General features: G+C 38.7%; 1 long non-coding RNA gene across 1 annotated transcript; it reads right to left on the bottom strand.

The window, feature by feature from the left end:
* Nucleotides 1-5,964: 5,964 nt before the first annotated feature.
* LOC131244796 (uncharacterized) lies at nucleotides 5,965-6,486 on the bottom strand. The gene is made up of 3 exons (XR_009170621.1): nucleotides 6,332-6,486; nucleotides 6,086-6,228; nucleotides 5,965-5,998 (listed from the first exon to the last, which is right to left on the bottom strand). It is a non-coding gene; the product is annotated as an uncharacterized LOC131244796 (long non-coding RNA).
* Nucleotides 6,487-19,702: the final 13,216 nt, after the last annotated feature.

Raw genomic sequence — 19,702 nt, 5'->3', positions numbered from 1 at the left:
CTGGGAGCTTAAAAGGAGGAATTTTCAATGTACATTTAACTCCTAATAAGCATAACCACAAGTATACCCAAATCACAAAGGCAACATCATCATTACATTTCCACTAATATAAACATTTGAATACAATGCTGAAAGGGAAATACAGATGTCAAAAATTAAAGCTCCAAAAGACGGCTGCATGCTCCAAGCTCAATGCTGCTGCAGCCTAACGCCACCTGCACGCATCTATCATGCATAAGCTTATAGAAAGCTTAGAGGGTGGTGAAAGTGTGTGTGCAAGATAAGTGCCAAGTACACAAATACAATGCCATAATCATACATTGTCGAAAATACTGGTAATCCATGAATCATACAATGACAGAGTAAGCAAAATACTGACAAGTCCATAAAAATATTATCAACTTCATCCAAGATATGCTATGAAAAGACATAGCAAGCCAATGTCATATACTAAGAAAGTAATGAAAATCGACTATGTAATGTGGAAACATAATGAACCAGATATTAGATATCGAGGTTGTAATACAATATGCAATTTGGAAGGGCTACGAATACCATCCGCCTCATCTATGTCATATAAATGCAGAAACATAGAAACCCAAAATACCATATGCCGAGGATATAATGCAATATGTAATATCCGGTGCGAATGAAATGACCAAGCTATAGTGTGAAGTCGGGATGATAGTATGTGGTATCGCAAGCTATGGGGCCTATCACAAAGGACTTCTATCCAAACCAGTCCCATACTTAAATTTGGATAGTCAGACTCAATGTGGTAAACTCTTGATCTCAGGTTAGTCACGCGCCCCAACCGAAATCCTGGCCATTAAGAAGGTACACGTAACAAATAGTTGTGCACCACCAGCCCAAGTGGATAATGAATGAATGAATGAATGAGTATGCAACTCCTGCTTCACAAATCAGTACTGTGCATCTCTGGGATCATCATCGGGGTCTAGTACACTCTAAGATGGCTACCGCCCCAACCGACCACGTAGCCCAGCGAGTGAAAAGACCTCACTACCCGCGTTCCAGTAGTATACCAATGCCTACCCGGCTCGTCGATAGCGGACCCATTTGGGAGCTGGTCAAACTTAGCCTAGCTTATAGCCCCCTCTCTTGAGCAGATAAGGCCACATCCCCTCCTAACCGACCACGATAGAGTAAGAGACGTGGCCTCCTGGTATTTGGCACTCGGTAGCTCATGTATCCACTTGGTCTCGATGTTGGGGCGTCTTTTGGTATAAAGTGGGTTTATGGATTTTCACCCAGGGCCATTTATGGCAGCTCGATGCTAGAACAGATTTTTGGTGTCCCATCTGGCTAGCCACGATATGCCTGTGGTGGCTACGGCCCTGATGTCACTAGGGCGTATAGTAATCATAACACACAATACAAGATGCATGAGTCATATAATCCATTCATGCATCAATCCTACGCATACCGTGTGCTCATGTAAGATAACCTTCACTTATCAGGGAGTCTCATAACAACCTGCCCAATGACATATGCAATGGTCACCCACATCTCGTAACAAACATGCAGATGACACGTATGGGCATGTATCATGATGCTATGCTGTCACATACTCATAACCGGTATCAATAATCGGCATCGACAATCGACCTCGACAATGTAGACATTTAACCAACATTGTTCCCAAGGAATGACCCACATAGAGCCTAACATATAGTGGACCCATGACCTCACACAAGGGCCAAATATACAACACCATGGGCCTCACTCAAGAACTTAATACACATTACGATGGGCCTTTCACATGGGCCTAACATATATCACAATGAGCTCCATCGCCTAGCGCTCAAATGCATCACAATGGGCTTCATCACATAGGCCTCATATACATCACATTGGGCCTTAAACACGGGCTGAATGCACATGATGACGGGCCTCAAATACGGGCCGTATATACATCACATTGGGCCTTAAACACGGGCTGCATATACATCACACACAGGCCGAATACACATCACAATCGGCCTCAACTACGGGCCGCATATGTATCACATTGGGCCTTAAACACGGGCCGAATACTCATCACAATGGGCCCTAACTACGGGCCACATATACATTGTATGGGTCTCGACAATCGGCCTCGGCAATTGAAATCGGCCTTGACAATCGAAATCTACCTCAACAATCGGAATCGGCCTCGACAATTGGAATCGGCCTCAATAATCGAAATTATAATCGGCCTCGACAATCAGATTAGAATTGGCCTCAACAATCGGCCTTGACAATCGAAATTGACCTTAACAATCGTAATCAGCCTCAACAATCGAAATCAGCCTCAACAATCAGAATCAACCTCGACAATCGGAATCAGAATCGGCCTCAATAATTGGCCTCGACAATTGGAATCGGAATCGATCGCAACAATCGGCCTTGACAATCAGAATTGGCCTTGACAATTGGAATCGGCCTCAACAATCGACATGGGCCTCGATAATTGGAATCGGCCTTGATAATCAGAATCAGAATCGACGTTGACAATCGGAATCAGAATCGGCGTCAACAATCGGCCTCGACAATCAGAATCAGCCTCGACAATCGGAATTGACCTCGATAATCGGAATCGAAATCAGCCTTGATAATTAAAATCAGCCTCAATAATTGGAATCAGCCTCGACAATCAGAATTGGAATCAGCCTCGACAATCAGAATCGGAATCAACCTCAACAATCGACCTAAGGGAAGGTCACAATGTGGACATTCAACCATCATTGCCCATTAATGTGGACATCAACCAACATCGCTCCCAAGCAGTGGGCCATATCGAGCCAAACATAAAATGGGCCCATGACCCCATATAGAGGCCTAATATACACCACAATAGGCCATAAATACATCACGTTGGGCCTCACTCATCGGCCGCATATACATCACAATAGGCCTTGCCAAATGGGCTAGAAATATTTCACAATGGGCCTCATCATATGGGCCAAAAATATATCACAATGGGCCATGACATATGGACCAAAAATACATCTCAATGGGCCACGACCCATGGGCCTCAGTACATCATAATGAGCCTCATCAAATGGGTCACATAAACATCACATTGGAATGCACATATGGGCCATACAAATATCATATTGGGTCTCACCACGTGGGCCTCATATATCACATCGGACCCCATACATGGGTCACATATGCATCACAAAGGGCCGTATCACATGGGCCATATACATCACAATAGGCTGTACATGGTGGGCCAAATACATCAAGGTAGGCCCTATGATATGGACAGTCAGGATAATACAGATACGTCATGAAGGTCCCACATGGCAGGTGGGTGCCACACATACATCACAACGGGCCCCACCCACCACAACGTCCAAATAGACAGTGTGGATACAAAATACATATATCAAGGTGGGTCCCACCTACACACATGTGTCACACGTGTGGGGTAGGCCCACACCTACAATAGATGGGAGGTGTGGATGAACACATACATAAAAGGTGGGTCCCATGGATGGACTGTGTTGATATCACACATATATCAGGTGGATCCCACATGGTGGAGGTAGGCCACCCCACTTCTCTCTCCATATTTATATACATATATCATATTATATGATATATTTTTTATACAACGTAAGCCCTGAAGTTCGTTTGGTGGAAGGTCTAGATAAGGGATGCATACATGAATGTAGGCCCCACGGATGGATGATGTTGATGAACACATCCTCATGGTGGTATCCACAGAATCTTCTGACGTCATGGGCCTCACTGATGGATAGTACATCAAGGTGGTCCCACGTCCAGACTACCCGGACGGTGGGGATGAAAACATTTACATCATGGTAAGTGTCCACGTCCAGCTTATCTGGACGGTGGACGGTGTTCTCCACATGAGATTTGAATCTGCCTCATTGATTGGAAGAATAGATGGAGGGTGTGGGTACACACGTGCAGATTTTTTATTTTTTATTTTTTAAAAAATAAAGCTAGTATTTGTGCACTCCAGCGTCCAGGTGTGGTTGTGTTCCCGTCCCAACAGTGGATGGCCTTGATCATCACATGTATACGGTGGGCCACACCGTCAGATGGACGGAGTAGATATAACACATATATTGGTGGGGCCCACTTCATCATAAAGGAGAGAGAGAGTAAGAGAGAGAGGGAAAGAAACGTGAGTAGCGGCGAGGCCCTGCCACTATGGGCCCCTCTTTGTTAGAACATATACATCAAAATAGGTCCCATCCGATGTGGGCCTTCTAATTATCAAAAATCACACAAAAAATCACCCACCGTTAGATCTCCTCTTCCTTCTTCTGCCAATACATGCTAGAGCTCCAATGGATGGATTTCAATGGTTGAGATCGATCATGGAGGGTGGGATTGGATGGTAGGAAGGTGGGCCACACCTAGCTCTTTCTCATGGAGAGCTTGGAGGTCCACCTCCCATGGTTGCTTGGGAGAATGAGAGAGATAAGAGAGATGAGAGATGTGAGTGATGGGAGTACCTGTGTAAGGGAGATAGTTGACTTTGAGGATGGGTAGTTGTATTTGGGGATGGGTGTGAGTGATTATAGTGATGTGTAGTTGATTGATATGATTAATGGGATTGATGTGATGGATTCTCTTGGGATTAGCAACGCACGACATTTTCCTTGAATAGAATGTGGGTCCACATCTCTTGGCCCGGGTATCGCCTCGGTGCGTAATACGCGGCGTCGGAACCGCGGCGACGACGCGGTCACAAAGGGTACAAGTTTTGAGTCGAGCCGACTTTGATATATGGGACACGACTTAGGATCATGCGCAAATGCCGATAATAGATCACGGGTTACTGAAATTTGACCGGGAGGACCGTGGTGGCATACGAAATGGTACGGGCTAGGATACAGGTCTCACAATGACTATAGCCATTGGTACCATAACGATAGGTCTAAAGGCTATAGCTACAGAATTAATTCATAGCCATAAGTCCCAATGGCTACAGATTATATCTGTAGCCATAATTTCTATAGCAAATGTACATACAGCTATGGATAATATTGTAGCTAAAGTATGACTAGATTTGTAGCTATAGTCCAAGTGGGAAATGGCTACGGTTTTGGATCTAGTGCTACAACCAATATCTTTAGCGAATGCCTTAAAAAAAAGGGAAGTAATAATGACGTCTTTTACCATTGCTAGTACATGTCTGATAGATCAACTCATCTAAAAATTCCAAATTCAACAATAAAAGAAACCAGTACATGCTATCCTTAGCTCCTTAATCATCCAGTCCAGTTATGAAGCAAATAAAATAGTAAGCAATTGAAAAAAAAAAACATTTATTTCTTCTTTGTTAGATCAATAATTGCTACGGATTATTAGTGAAACAACCGGATGACCTCCACGAAAGAGGATTTAATCAAGTAAATGGAAAAATAGAGGTCCAAATAGTTAGCCAAATTAAAGAAGTGCAATGGCTAGTCTCCTGAACAGGATTTTGAATGCTACTCTCATACATGCATCTGTGGTGAGATCCAATCATTCATTTGGAACACAATGTGGTGGTTTGTTGCACCTCATTCACTTGGTGAAACTAATTTATTCAATAAAAAATAACAAGAAATTTGCCATAATAACTCCATACTAGCGACTTTAAAGCCATATTAGTCATACCAAAAACAAGAGAAGCTCAGTCCAAAAACTACTGACCCAAATAAAATACCTTTCCTACAATATCTCCAACTTGAATATAATGATTCAACAACTGAGTGAATATATCACATGGATTAAACTAACACGAACATACTGCTCTAGACCTGAGAAACAGGGTTTAACATCTGCAAGGTCGAACTCTAGATACGATGAATATACACTCTTTTTTAGGTTGGAACCACAAAAAGAAATCAATTACATTTCAGAGTCAAATGCTCAATTAAAAATGATTGGTTAAGAAAGATGTACGCCTCGTTGTAGTCAACGAACATGTTTTTTTTTTTTCTCTTAGATAGGCTTCTATCATTGCCACCTAGTACATAAGAGGGTGGTTTCCTCATCAACCAAATTTCTAATCCCCCCATTCCCTAGTCAAAACATTCACAAGTACAATACTTACAGTTTCGTCACTTCATCCCGTTAGCTTGAGATATTGTAGAGTGACATGATCTACAGGAAAAAAACCCATGGTTGCTCCATATTCAGGAGACATATTAGCAATAGTATCCCTATCAGCCAATGATAATTCACCCATGCCCCCACCTATATGAGAAAACTAAAGATTTAGAACAACAGATTTATGCCAGAATAAATGGAACAGAAAGCCTATGGCCTAATCTATTTAGCTCCAGGAAAATGAGATTACCATAAAACTCAACAAACTTGCCAACAACCCCATGCTTCCTTAACATTTGCATCACAGTTAAAACTAAGTTGGTAGTTGTAACACCATTGTTCAATTTTCCAGACAACTTGAACCCAACAACACAAGGCAACTACTTTGTTGATTACCGAATTGAATACACCTCAATGATGTTATGCCCACGAAAGTCAAGTAGAAACCAAAACATTATATACCAAGTAGTAGAATAATTATCTGGATGACACTGATAAAGGGCCAACCTATTGCATTGCAATAATTCATAATGGAGTTATGGCTGAAAATGAAACAAGATTGGTTTTCAGTAAATTTTTGAAAATTGGGATCGTTTCATGCATTCTTTGATGATTCTGATATCTTGTTTACTTGTGATTGCTTCATATTTAAGAATGATGAAACTTGCAACCATGTGCAAGAAAAGTAGGCACCAGAAAAGGGAAAAGCAAAGTAAAATCAGGTCTGACAATGCTAGAAGCCTAGTCATATCTAAGAAAAGTGAAATAAAAGTTGATGTGGAATTTTGAACAATTCTAGCAAGGACTGGTTAATTGATTCAAATTAACATATCATGCAACATACTTTCTAGCTCATGTCTGATGTCAAGTACTGCTTCTTTGATAGCAATTATTTGATAAAGGAACTTGTAACTGAGTCAAGGGAAGAGGTTCTCCATTTGTTACATGGATCTACCACCTTACAAGGTGTTGGCCAACAATCATCTCAATTATAGGGTGCTCAACCTATGAATATGTTCAGCCTCGAAAATAACCACCTGGTTGAGAATATTGAAAGTAATAGTGGATGTCTACTACTTGTTAGATGAGCTAGTAGAGACAAGTGCAGTGTGTGTGAGTGATCGAGGGTTCAATCGTTGGTACTATTACCTTAAAAAAAGGGATTCACAACCTTGTTTGTTTTCTGATCAATGAAGCGAAGAGTCTTAACATGGCACCATGCTGCAGCCTGTAGGCAAGTTAAACTAAAAGGGTCATCCTAGAAAAGTTAGAATAAGCTCCATAGTCTATGGTCACTAAAAAGGCCATTTTTAAGGGAAAGTTCTAAGCAAATGTTCCCAACTCGCGGTAGCCTCAATTTCTATCATATATTTGATATATTTAAATAAAAAAAAGCATCACTGTCATGATGTTCTTTAGGAAAAAAATGGCCAGGTTTTCAAAACCTTAATAATGCATAAGTTCATAGACATCCAAGAAGAAATTGAACTTCCTAGTGAGATACAAACACGGATTTCATCATCATAGCCTTGTCCATTCTTATATGGAAGTATCTTTACTATTACAAAATGTAAAGTAGAGATGAAAAGAGAATTCTTATCAATTGGGAAGGAGATTGAATCAAGTCTAATTTGTTTCCACTTTTAAAAGCATTAAGATGATGAATTCAAAAAATCTGCTTCCACCACGTGCATAGTGGATTGAATGGGCTTTTTTTTTTTTAATGTTTTTCCCATAAAACTTGCTTCTCTGTTTGAATCTTGTATCTGAAAGGGAAAAGGAAAGAAATGTGTCGGTTTGTCAGCATACCGTGTGTTCTTTTAGTAATTCTTAAGGCTTGTTAGAGTGTCACTTATAAATGAGTTCATCTCATTTTTATTAAACATAACTATGTATGAAAGATCATGTATGTTTCTATAATTTCAATAGCTAGCAATCATGATATCTATTAAATAAAATGAGATCTCTATAAAATGAAATCAGATGAACTTATTTTTAAGTGGAATCAGCCTTTGGTAACCAAAACCTAGGGTTCCCTGACCAAGCAATGCTCATGTGAGGAAAACAAGACCACCCAACACTTGTTTAAATGAATCCAAGCATATTAAGTTAAACGGTTTCAAAAAGGAATATAGCATGCTCAACTCATAATAAAAAAGCAACCTCAAGAACAAGCTTGGTAGTACTAACTATCGTCAGTTCTACACAAAAAACTACACTTCACACGTACACCTCATGCACATGACCAATGCCTTTCCTTTCTCTTCAGTAAGCAACGCTTTGTGATACCTGTGAAAATCTGAGGCAGTTGGAAACGAAAGAAAGAAAGAATTTTAAAAAAAAAGGAAAAGAAGAGAGAGACAGAACAAACACCAAAAAAGAAAATGATTAAGATGCAACTAAATAAAAGCAAACTGCCACCATGTGTTACAACCCCAGGGATTTTCTCCTCATAAAATCAACAAACGCTTTTTCCTAAACACTCCATGAATGAAATTCTAACGGTTTCTAATCAGTCGAGAGGGTTAGCTTTTTGTTGACCTGTACACGACTCCAGAGCAAAGGGACTACAACTTTAGCATGATTTTTGATATTAACATTTGTCCAAAGTGGGTGATTAGGAAACTCCAAAAGAAGTGTGTACGTCTACATTGACATGTTGTGATTGTTAACAGTAAGACTGAAAAGGCCGAACTAAGAGTCCTAGAGGGGGGGGGGGGGGGGGTTGAATAGGACTATGCCAAATTAAAAATTAAATGCAGAAATAAAAGTAAATAAAGATAGCACGTAAACAATCCCACAATGCATAAATGAATAACAACCTCAAATGTACAAGTACAAAGAGGTTGATACAGATGTTGTTCTAAGGACAACCTTACACCAAAAACCATTGGTTTATGGTAAGACAACCTAATTCCTAAAACGTTCTGTGTATCAAAATCTCAAACCGATACAAAGGAATAAAGAATAAAAATAGAAAAGAAAATAACTAAGCTATTACAACATTCCCACACTTGCATAAAAAGATTACAACATTCTCCACAAATGTTTAAAAGGAAATTACAACATCCACACAATGCCACAATCAATCAATCACCACAAGACTAGAAATTATAGTGGTTCGCTTGTGTTTACACCAACTGTTTAGAAAAATAGTCACACAACTACTCCACTCCCAATATCCTCACACAGTGGATATTCACGTTCACTATGCAATAGGTTTTTCAAGGTTCACCTAAAACCTTCACAATTGTGTCTTTCAAGTGGGCTTACACAATTCAAAAAACCCCACAATTTGAGTTTTCTGGATCACCTTAGACAAACCAAAAGGAAGAGATTTTTCTAGCACAATCTCAAAGAAACCAAAAGAATAGATTTACAAAACTATAAAATACTTATCTGGATATTCTCCTTTGATGTAGCTCGGTAGAACCAATTCGGAGAAGAAGTTCAACGTAGATGTTCAATGTAGATGTTCAATGTCCACACTCACTTATGAAAAGGTTATAAGTTCTAAATGATTTTTAGATTAAATTACTTTAGGCTAGCTTGATTTGATTTTGATTCTAAGAAATGGGAAAATTTCAATCCCTTCTTCAAATAAGATTGGAATGTAGAATACAAAATCAAATACAAAAAGCTAATTAAAGAGAATATTAAATGAGCACTAAATAGCTTAAAAATATCATAAACTTATCTCTCAGAGTGGTGTCTTGATTTTGCTTGAATTAAATACCAAACTCTAAAAATTGTGCCCTATTTATAGGAGAAGAAACTGTTCACTCGACTAGCCTAGAGGACAGCTCGATTGGTCGAAGGACCAACAAACTTTTGAAATTTTGGACACGATAAGATAAAGTTGTTCCATGACTGGTCAAGTGGGAGGTTCGACCAGTCGTGTGGCCTGCATGACCGGTCGAGCCGTGCTCTTGACTGGTCATGTCGGACCTAATTTGGTTGCTAGACTTTGAGATGAGCTTGCTCGACTGGTCGAGCAGTCTTCCGGACTGGTCAAGGCTATAACAAAAAAAATCTCAAAAATTAGTAACAAACCTTAGACTGGTCAAGGAATTTCTTGGACTGGTCGAACCAGTACTAGGACTAGTCGAGAAAAAGCTTATACACTTAAAAAGTGACCCAATTAAAGTATGCAATCAATATGACCTAACTTATGGTTAATCTAAGGTCATTCATACCTTATAAGTGATGTTTGAACATTGAAACATCTTTTGCTTTGGTTGATAGTTGATCGTGAAGTACATGAAGCTTGACATCTTGAAGTATGTTGAAGCTTGAACTTTATGTACTTTGAAGCTTGCACGTGAAGTACTTGACTTTTATTTCATCTTGAGCTTTGAGGTTCAAAGTAAAGAACTTTGTCTTGACATGGATGAACCTTTGAAACCTTTAACTATTGAAGCTTGAAAGATTGAACTAACACTTGGTGTTGTACTTATACTTGAACTTGTATATCTCTTGATCTTGCATTTGAAGTTCTTGAGGTAAAGACCTTTGTTTTTGTACATGAGATGCATGATCTTGAATATGTAGATGAGCTACACAAGACAGATTCCAAGAGGTTTTGACCCTACAAAATTTGACAATCATTGGAGTTAGAAAACATAACACTTACAAAGACTTCGAGGGACTGAATCAAAAAAGGTCCCCATAGCACCAAAGTTTGCATGACAGCTAAAAAAGTTACTACCTCCTGCAAACAAGGTCAAGTAATCTAAATCTTGTAGAAATTCAAAATAACAAATTCACTAAACCACTGGTGGAAGGTAAAAACAAGAAATAACATCAATAGTAAATTCTTCTTCTTCTTCTTGTTTTTTTTTTAAAAAGATACATAACCTATAAATTCTTTGCTGCTGCATAGGAATTTCAAGGAAAACAAAATTATGACACAAGTTATCAGTCTCTTTTTTCTTAGCGATAATCATGATTTAGGAGTGTCTAAAATTTTTTTTATGGTTAACTTCAAAATTCTGTTGAAAAGAAATTAGAACACAAACACAGAGCCCAGAAAATGAAGGCTTACAAATAGTCCTTAATAGAAGTTAACGTAACCAAATGGCAGAGGTGGAATCTTGCAAGGACACACATTCAATGTTGTTTAATGATAATGGAAGCAGAATCATGGTGTACCATAAAGGCCGTTACGGGGCCATAAAGGCCGTTACGTAAAGGTAATGGTGGCAACCGTTACACGTTATGGGGTCGTAACATCTGTAACAACCGTTATGGAAAAAAATAACCTGCAATTGCCATTAAACGACACATTACATCCCCTATAAAGGCCATAATAGTACCTTAATGGTCTATTACAGGACATATATAGTCTTTAATACTTTTTAATCAACATTACGAGGCAGATACAAGTTTTTTGAGGGTTTTTTCAATAAATAAAAAATAAAAAAGAGAGACCGTAATGGCCATTATAGGGTCGTAACAGCTGTTATGCCCCATATCATAAAGGTAACGGTGGTGGCTATTATGGCCACCGTTACCGTTATAGAACACCTTGATGAGAATATAAGGTTATTTCCCTAAAAGAAAGACATTTCCACCATGGGATGTAGTCTTCGAAGTTTGAATGGTGACGAATTGATGGTATCTTTGGGATAGGTGTTTCCATATGATTGTTGAAATAATTTAGACCATGTGGTTTATGAGAATTCAAGAACCAAAGAGCATGAATCATAATCTATGATATGATATTCATGGAACTGAAAAAGGTATGCCATTTTATGGAAAGTTGGTGAGCCCACAACACATTTTCAATCATAAAGTCTTAAAAGAAAGAGTAAAGTACCAAATCAGAAACATATTGAAAGCTTTTTGTTTGTTTTCCATCACCATAAATTGTCAAAGGCTGTTTACGGAGGGCCTGTAACACATATCTCAGCATGATTAGAACACTGACATCTTGGTAACTCTAGTCCATTCCAACTTGAGTGCATTATGAAAGCCACAAACCATTGTTGTGAAATTTTACTAAAGAGGAAGCAAACCTGAGCAACAAAGTTACTGACAACACGCCCATCATCTATACACATACAAGGCCCGTATGTATTGAAAATGCATACAGTACACACCTGTAAATATCACAACATCAGACGAATTCCATGTACATTTAAAAAAAAAATAAGGTTGTAGTAAAAGTATGTTTGAAGTTATGAATATGCAGGTTACAAATATTTATACATGTATGAAAGAAAGAGATTTGAAATATTAAAAAAATGCATGGCTTTCAGGTTCAGATAACAAAATCATATCACCTTCTAACTCTAAGAGTGCATCTCTCCAAATTTACTATCCAAGCTTATAGAATATCTAGAAAGACAAAAAAAAAAAAAAGAGTAGGTCTTCACTTATTCAAACATGATTGAACAACAGGAATGGCAATATTTCTACTTACATAAAGGATGTAAAAAACATTTATTGATTTCAGCTTATAGCTATCATGGTGGGCCCTTAAGTGTTGTAGAAATTCATCTCCTCCTACACCCAAATCTGTGTTAAGGAAACATATAAAGAATGGAAAAACTTAAGAAAGGCTTTAGCATAGCACTAAGACTCAGGCATCAAGAAACTGTACATGTGGAATGAGAGTAAATTCGATTTGAACTAGAAAACTAAAGGCCCAAGTTTAGATGCATCGTAAACCAAACACATCAATAGTTAGATATCTAATGGTCTTATTTCAGCAAACAAGTGTGTCAGATTTTAGGAGTTGCATGTCATGTATCATGTAGAGGAAGGAAAGGGAGGAGAGAAGAAGCTAGACAAGGAGGATTCGGATAACTATTAGAAAGAGGGATCTGTCTAATCTTCTCGATCTTTTTGGGTTCATGTTGGGAATATCTCTTAACAATGGATTGCTCACCTAATGGCTCTAGGTCGGGATAAGATAGACTAACCTCGATCTTTTCTTACTACTAAATAGCCTTTAACCATTTCTTGTGGTGTTTCTATATGATTTTTTTTTATAATAATGATTTTTGGGTTCGAGTATAATGAAAGGCAGAGTATCTGATCAGGTCAGGTAATAGGCTAGCATGGTTCATTGAATAAGGGCAACATCAGCTTAAAAAGGTCTCCATCTTAGATGTGGACAAAGGTTTCGACACTTATAATAGTTTCCCACCAATGAAAAAATAGTCCTCACTCTTCAACAATACTCATGGCACAAAAATCCAGATCATCCAAATTGCTGACTCATTCTTCATTAGGGCATAACTGAAAATTTATATGGTTAGACGACATAAATTATCTGATTTTTCTTTTAGAATTTTGATCATTTATCACTTACCATTTATATATCCTTGGGGCAATTTGATTATATAATTACACCCATAAACCCTTATCTAGACCTACTTAGATGGGCGATTTCCCTCTCTCCTTCTTAGTCCACACATTTCTCTCTCCTACACCAACCATCAAACAGGTAGTGTGCATGTCCACATTGTATTTTTCATTACCTTACCAATCAAACAAAAAGCATTGAAACAAATATAGTAACAGAAACCAAGGATTAAAAAATGGATTTGGCATATCATACCATTCATCGAAAGATTTAGGGCATCCACCTATAAACCAATCCCAAATAGAAAAAAAAATCCAAAATATATGAAAAAAATCATATCTAGATCTACAAAGGGGGGAATATAATATATATTATGGCTTAGACATTCAATGTTTGAGAGAGAGATACTAACAATGTCGAGGGGTTGGCTTAGGGGATGCTCGCTAAAAAGATGATACTCGTCGGAAAGATGCGTCGTCGGATTTGGTGAAGAAATCCTTTGAAGAGTGGCAACGAGTTGATAGAGAGGGAGAGATTGAAATTACAGTAATGACTACTTTAGTTGAAGTGGGAATACACCAATATGTCCTAGTGGGGGTGAATGGGACTTTTTAATATTTTATGGTTATTTAAATCCTATCAATCTTATCTTGAGTAAATATGCATGCATCAGGATTTCTTCAAAGTAACTCTAATGGCTTATAAGCCAATAGAGGATCTAGTCACAAAACTGTTTGTAAGATAAACAAGATGTTAACTATAGTTTATGATGGATGTGACTGTGTGTGAGATGTGATCTCAGATAATCAAATATGAAAGAATTTAAGGAAATCATACAAGTAATGGAAGACAATAGTAATCTCAAATACAGTTATTTTTATAGTGGTTTGACTTCTTGTCTACTCCACTTCCGGCGGATGCACTCAACCCTTGAGTGTACCAGATCTCACTAAAGGAGGTTTCATAACAGTTTCACCTCAAACCGGATGTTTTAAATCAGGTTCACCTCTAAATAGTACAACCTGCACTTAGGCTAACACAATGTGTCTACACGACACACTTTCTACTCCCATGAGCAAGTGTTAACACACAACACCCGAATCTTAGGCCACACAGGCTAAGGATCCACATAAGGAACCTCACCAGTTTATGCTCCCATGAGCAAGGGTTAACATAAAGCACCCAAGTTTTAGACCCCACAAGTTAAGGACCTAAGAATTTATGCTCTCCACAGAGCAAGGGTCAACACAAAGCACCCCCACGTACACTCCCGTCGGAGGCCTCCTATGAGGACTTGCAAGGGGTGAGATATAAGGGAGATAGAGTGATTCCAATCATCTATGCATTCAAGGCATCCCAACTGAATGATTTGCCCTTAAGGTAGTAGATGCAAGATCCTTGATGTGGAAGTTCATTCCCCAATCTACTCTATTGAATGTCAATGATGAGGGTGGATTGGAGGATGATCTTCCATGAGAGAAAAGGCTTAGGGTATATGATCTGGGGTTAAACACATAAAAGCACTCTCTGTTTTCTCTACAAATAACCAAGGGCAAGCTCTCATTAAATAGGTAAAAGATTTTAACGAATATAAAATGGTCACATTTTTGACAGAGTTTGATATCATCGAGCAGGGTCGATATCATCGAGCGTATACTCTCGATAGCATCGACTGGCCGCTTGATGGCACAAACTCAACTGTCAAACGCTTTTGAAAACCTTTTGCCAACTGGCCGAGGAAATCGAATGGGCGTCGATGTCATCGGATTTCGAACTCTGATTTCATCGACACGAGGTTTGATTCCTCGACATTTGAAAATGTGAAAGCACTTGCCTTTGAAATATTTCAGGTATATGATATGATTGAGCATCACTCGAAATCATCGAAATTTGAAAATCGATGATATCGAGGCCAGTGTCGATTCATCGATAATTCTAAGGAATTTTCCTATAAGCTTGTTGGACGATTTTTGTCCACTTTCGATGATATTGACCATGCCTCGATATGCTCGATATTTGAATATTGATTTTATTGAGTGACCCTCGATCCGAGAAAAAACAACCTGAAAAACTTGCTGGATAGATTTGTGTCTCAGACCGATATTATGAAGATATCATCAAAATTTGAATTCCAAGGATATCGAGGAGTTCTTCGATATATCAAGGATTACATGATTTGCTTTAGCAGAACTTTGGACATAACAGACCAAATGTCGATTTTATCAAGTCGGCACGATGGACTCGAGATTCAAACTTCGATGATATCGATGCATCCATCGATCCATCGATAATTTAGTCTAGATATCTTTGTGGTTGCTGGATTTCTTAAGTCCTCATTTCGATAATATCAAGTGAGCTTCGAGGACATTGATAACAGGGTTCGATTTCATCGAACCACTTGTCGATAAATCAACAAAGGTAGAAAACTTTAAGATTTTCCTGAAGTTTGAAAAAGTTTTCTAACTAAAAATATCTTAGGTGTTCTGTTCATATTTTAAGGGTTTTAATTACCTGGTGTTTTGGGACATGGGATGTGAGGCTGAGATTTACCTGTGGTGAGTTCTAGCACACATCCAGTTGAGGCAGACACTTGATCAATCTTCCTATGGGGCTCCTTTGTGTAGTTGACTCAACGATCATGCTAATTGACAAACCAGGGTACTTTCAATCTCCTCCTTTGTCAATTTGTGACAAAACATCAAAACACCCTTGAACAACTTCTAGACAAACACCCTAAATTATGTGTACATGAATTTTATACAATTTTACAAAGTTATCTAGTTTGCACATACACACATTCAGTAACTGCTCCCCCTAATAGCAATCTACCCTTATCTTCTTGGACTGCTCCCCCTAACACCTGCACCACCATCCACAAGCAGATACACACACAATTTTCCTTTGGGGTGTGGATTTGTTCTCCCCCTTTTTATCAGTCATTGGCAAAGGATAATGTAATAATAGATATTGACTAAAGTTGAAGCAATTAGGAGAACCAAAATTCAGATAGCATAAGCACAATAGATAGATATAAAAGAACATCTCATCAGAGAAAACATGTATGCATATCAAGGCAAAGAAGAGCAGTGAAATAAGCAAATAATATGGAGATAAAGATCAAGCATCACATGCATCACATGCTACAGTCAATATAAACCAGATAAAATAGGGGATCACAAAGTATAAACATGGTAGTAAATAGATACGAATTATAACCAGCCATGAAACACATTATGCAAAATATGTACTGCCCTAGGTTGGCAGTAGTCTGACCTCCATCCCAAACCAAAATAAAAATCAAGCCCATTCATGGGCACCCAAAAAACAAACACAAGTATCTAGCCCATCTATGGGCATATACATATCCAAAAAAAAACTTATTAGACTATGCATGTTAGTGATCTATCCCATACGCTCATGTAAGCGTAGGGCATTCAAAAAGATACTAATGCCTATACGCGGAGACGAGAGTAGGGTGTATGTGATAGCTCCCAGATGATAGCACTATGGCGGATGAGCAGAGGAAGATGGTGCAGTGTCGTCTCATCTGCAGGTGATCAGATCCACCAATTGTTGCACCGATTGTTGCACCCCGTTTACTAATTGTTCCAAAAACAGTGAACCTTGCAATCACGGACTCCTTTAGCTGGATGACTTCTCGAATCGTTGCTCCAATCTTATCCTGATGAAGCTTGAACCTTTTTGCATGCCCGGGTTCAAAGGAGGACGGAGCTTGTTGGGGCTCAAGAGGGTCACCCTTAGCCATTCCAGAGGCTTCAGCTGGAGCATTGCCTTCACCACCTTCTCCTTCTTCCTGAATCCCTTCCTCGGGTTGGTCTTCTGGAAATTTGTGGAACTTTAAATCGATCCTTCTAATGTTGTTCTTGTTGAAGAGTTGAAGGGGAAGTTCTGGATCACTTGTTGTCGAAAAACCGATCGCAGTACACACATTGTGAATGATCCAAGGATAGGGCAAATGAACATCCCGAGAGGTATGAATTGCATATACTAGCTGAGGCACAATCAAAGTAGTAAGATAGATTTTGATCCCTGTGGTGACAGAGTTTACGACCATGGCCATAAACTCAGTGAGATCCAAACGATTGGTACTTCGAGGGTATATGTTGGAGGCGAAGATACCATGCAAAATATGAAACCGTGGTTCCATGAATTTTGATTTCAGCGCGTTGCCTTAGTACTAGGGAATATCACAACCATGATAAAGAAATTTTGTGACCATGGACCAGGTTTCAACATTATCAAGGTCCATGTTTGGGAGAACGACGGGTGACAGAGTAAGACCAAGGATGTTGGCAATGGATGCAAAAGTAATTTCCACATCATCACCATCAACAGAGACAGTGAGAGAAGGTGGATTAGACACTGGAGAATGACAATGGCAAAAAAGTTGTATGTCCATTCATAGTGGCATACCCTGCCAAAGTCAAGGAGGGGCAACCAGTCAATTTTGGCTAACAGGGGTTCTAGATTATAGGGTTTTAGACATTCCCTGTTTACCCTCCTTTCAAGAACTAACTTTCACCTAGTGTATTTGGTCAGCGCTAGATTCACCCTAGTAGGAGGAGGGGTCGTGCTTCAAATTGGGACCTGTCACGCGATGTCTGTTGTGTTCAATGGCGAGTGGGAGTCCCATGTTCAGGAGCCCTTGCTCTTTCGCTCAAAACAAGAACCTTTTACCTGGAGGATCTCAAAGACTCTCCAGGACAGCACGATTTCCCTTTGTCCTTTCCCATTTGTCGATACTTACAGAGAAGGGTTTGATGGATTTAGAGATAAACGAACAGAACTTCTCTTGAAAATCAGAAAATACCCAAAAAGAGCAAGATGGGACCTTGATGTAAGGAGGAAATGAAAGGGGTATTACCAGATTTAGATGATGTCTAGGACACCCTGATGAAGATTCGTGCAGACCGGCTGAGAGGGACGAGCTCGGAAGAAGGTGAAATGATTTTTAGAAGTGAAATGCCATTTACCTGCTCAAGCGCCTTTTATCAAGCGACACACTTCGATATCATCGAACCGTGTTTCGATTATATTGATGGGCCCCATTCGATGTTCTCGAGGATGTCTTCGATAATACTCTCGATCTTTTGGCTTTTGCTATTCCAAAGAGGCGATGATGATATTGATGTTAGGTCGATTTAATCGAGAGTCCACATAATTTATTGATTGTCATATCGAAGGTGAATATTTTTCATTTTTCAACATTTCATCAAAATTTCATGTATAATATCATATATCTATGTATCAAACAGTATACACAGCAAAAAATTAGTACCAACATTATACAATCCAAAATCATAAACATCAAGATGTTTATATACAAAAAGATTGAGGTGAGAGACCTCGGATATATCATTAAGAGTTCCAAAAAATTGCATCTTTGCAACAACTATCTAGATTTAGATGCATCACTTGGACTCGTTTTTCCATGCTTAATATTTCTAGGCATATGGATCAGTTATTCCTTTGCCTTTAATGACATAGCAGTGATTATTTGTGTGACAACCCTTCATTACTGGTTTACCTGATAGGTCTAGGATTTCACATTCCCGCTTGTTGAATGTGACCACATGCTCATTGTCACATATTTGAGAAATGCTCAAAAGATTATGCGTTAATCCTTTCATGCAAAAGGCATTCTCATTTTTGAGCGAGTTTATTCCTTTGATAATTCCCTGTCCAATTACCTTAGCGACGCTTCCGTCTCCATAGGTGACTATCTCATCATTAAGATCTGAATAATTTGAGAAAATGGATTTATCACTTATGACATGTCTTGAGCATCCATTATCCAAGTACTACTTAGTATCATTGCCTGTTATATGAATTGAGTGAGTAACAAGACAATTTTTCTTTTCTTTCACTACCCATTTTGTGACAAGATTTTTAATTGTGGTAATTTTAGTTTCTTTAATCAAGTTGGGCAACTGAATCGTGCTTCATTGTCTTACAAATTCATTAGTTTTCTTGTTTAATTCAACCACTTGATTCAATAACTTCTTCATTCTGTTAGTCATTCTAGGTGGTGATGGATGTATATTTCTTCTATCCATATTCCTAGGTGGACTCTTGATGTCTTGTATTTGTCTGGTTGGTTTGAAATTTTCAAAATGATTTTGACCAGAATTATGTTGTGTCCTCCTAGGTGACAAGCATTCAAACTTATAATGACCTGAATCACCACATAAATGACAAACTGGAGTAGTTCTTGTTTTACTTCCTGAAGCAACAGATTTTTCCACCATTAATGCTGCATTTCTAGTTTTTATTTTAAATTTATCATAT

Source organism: Magnolia sinica, chromosome 1 (genome assembly GCF_029962835.1).
Source record: "Magnolia sinica isolate HGM2019 chromosome 1, MsV1, whole genome shotgun sequence".
NCBI lineage: Eukaryota > Viridiplantae > Streptophyta > Magnoliopsida > Magnoliales > Magnoliaceae > Magnolia > Magnolia sinica.
This window is presented reverse-complemented; position numbering and strand designations above follow the sequence as displayed.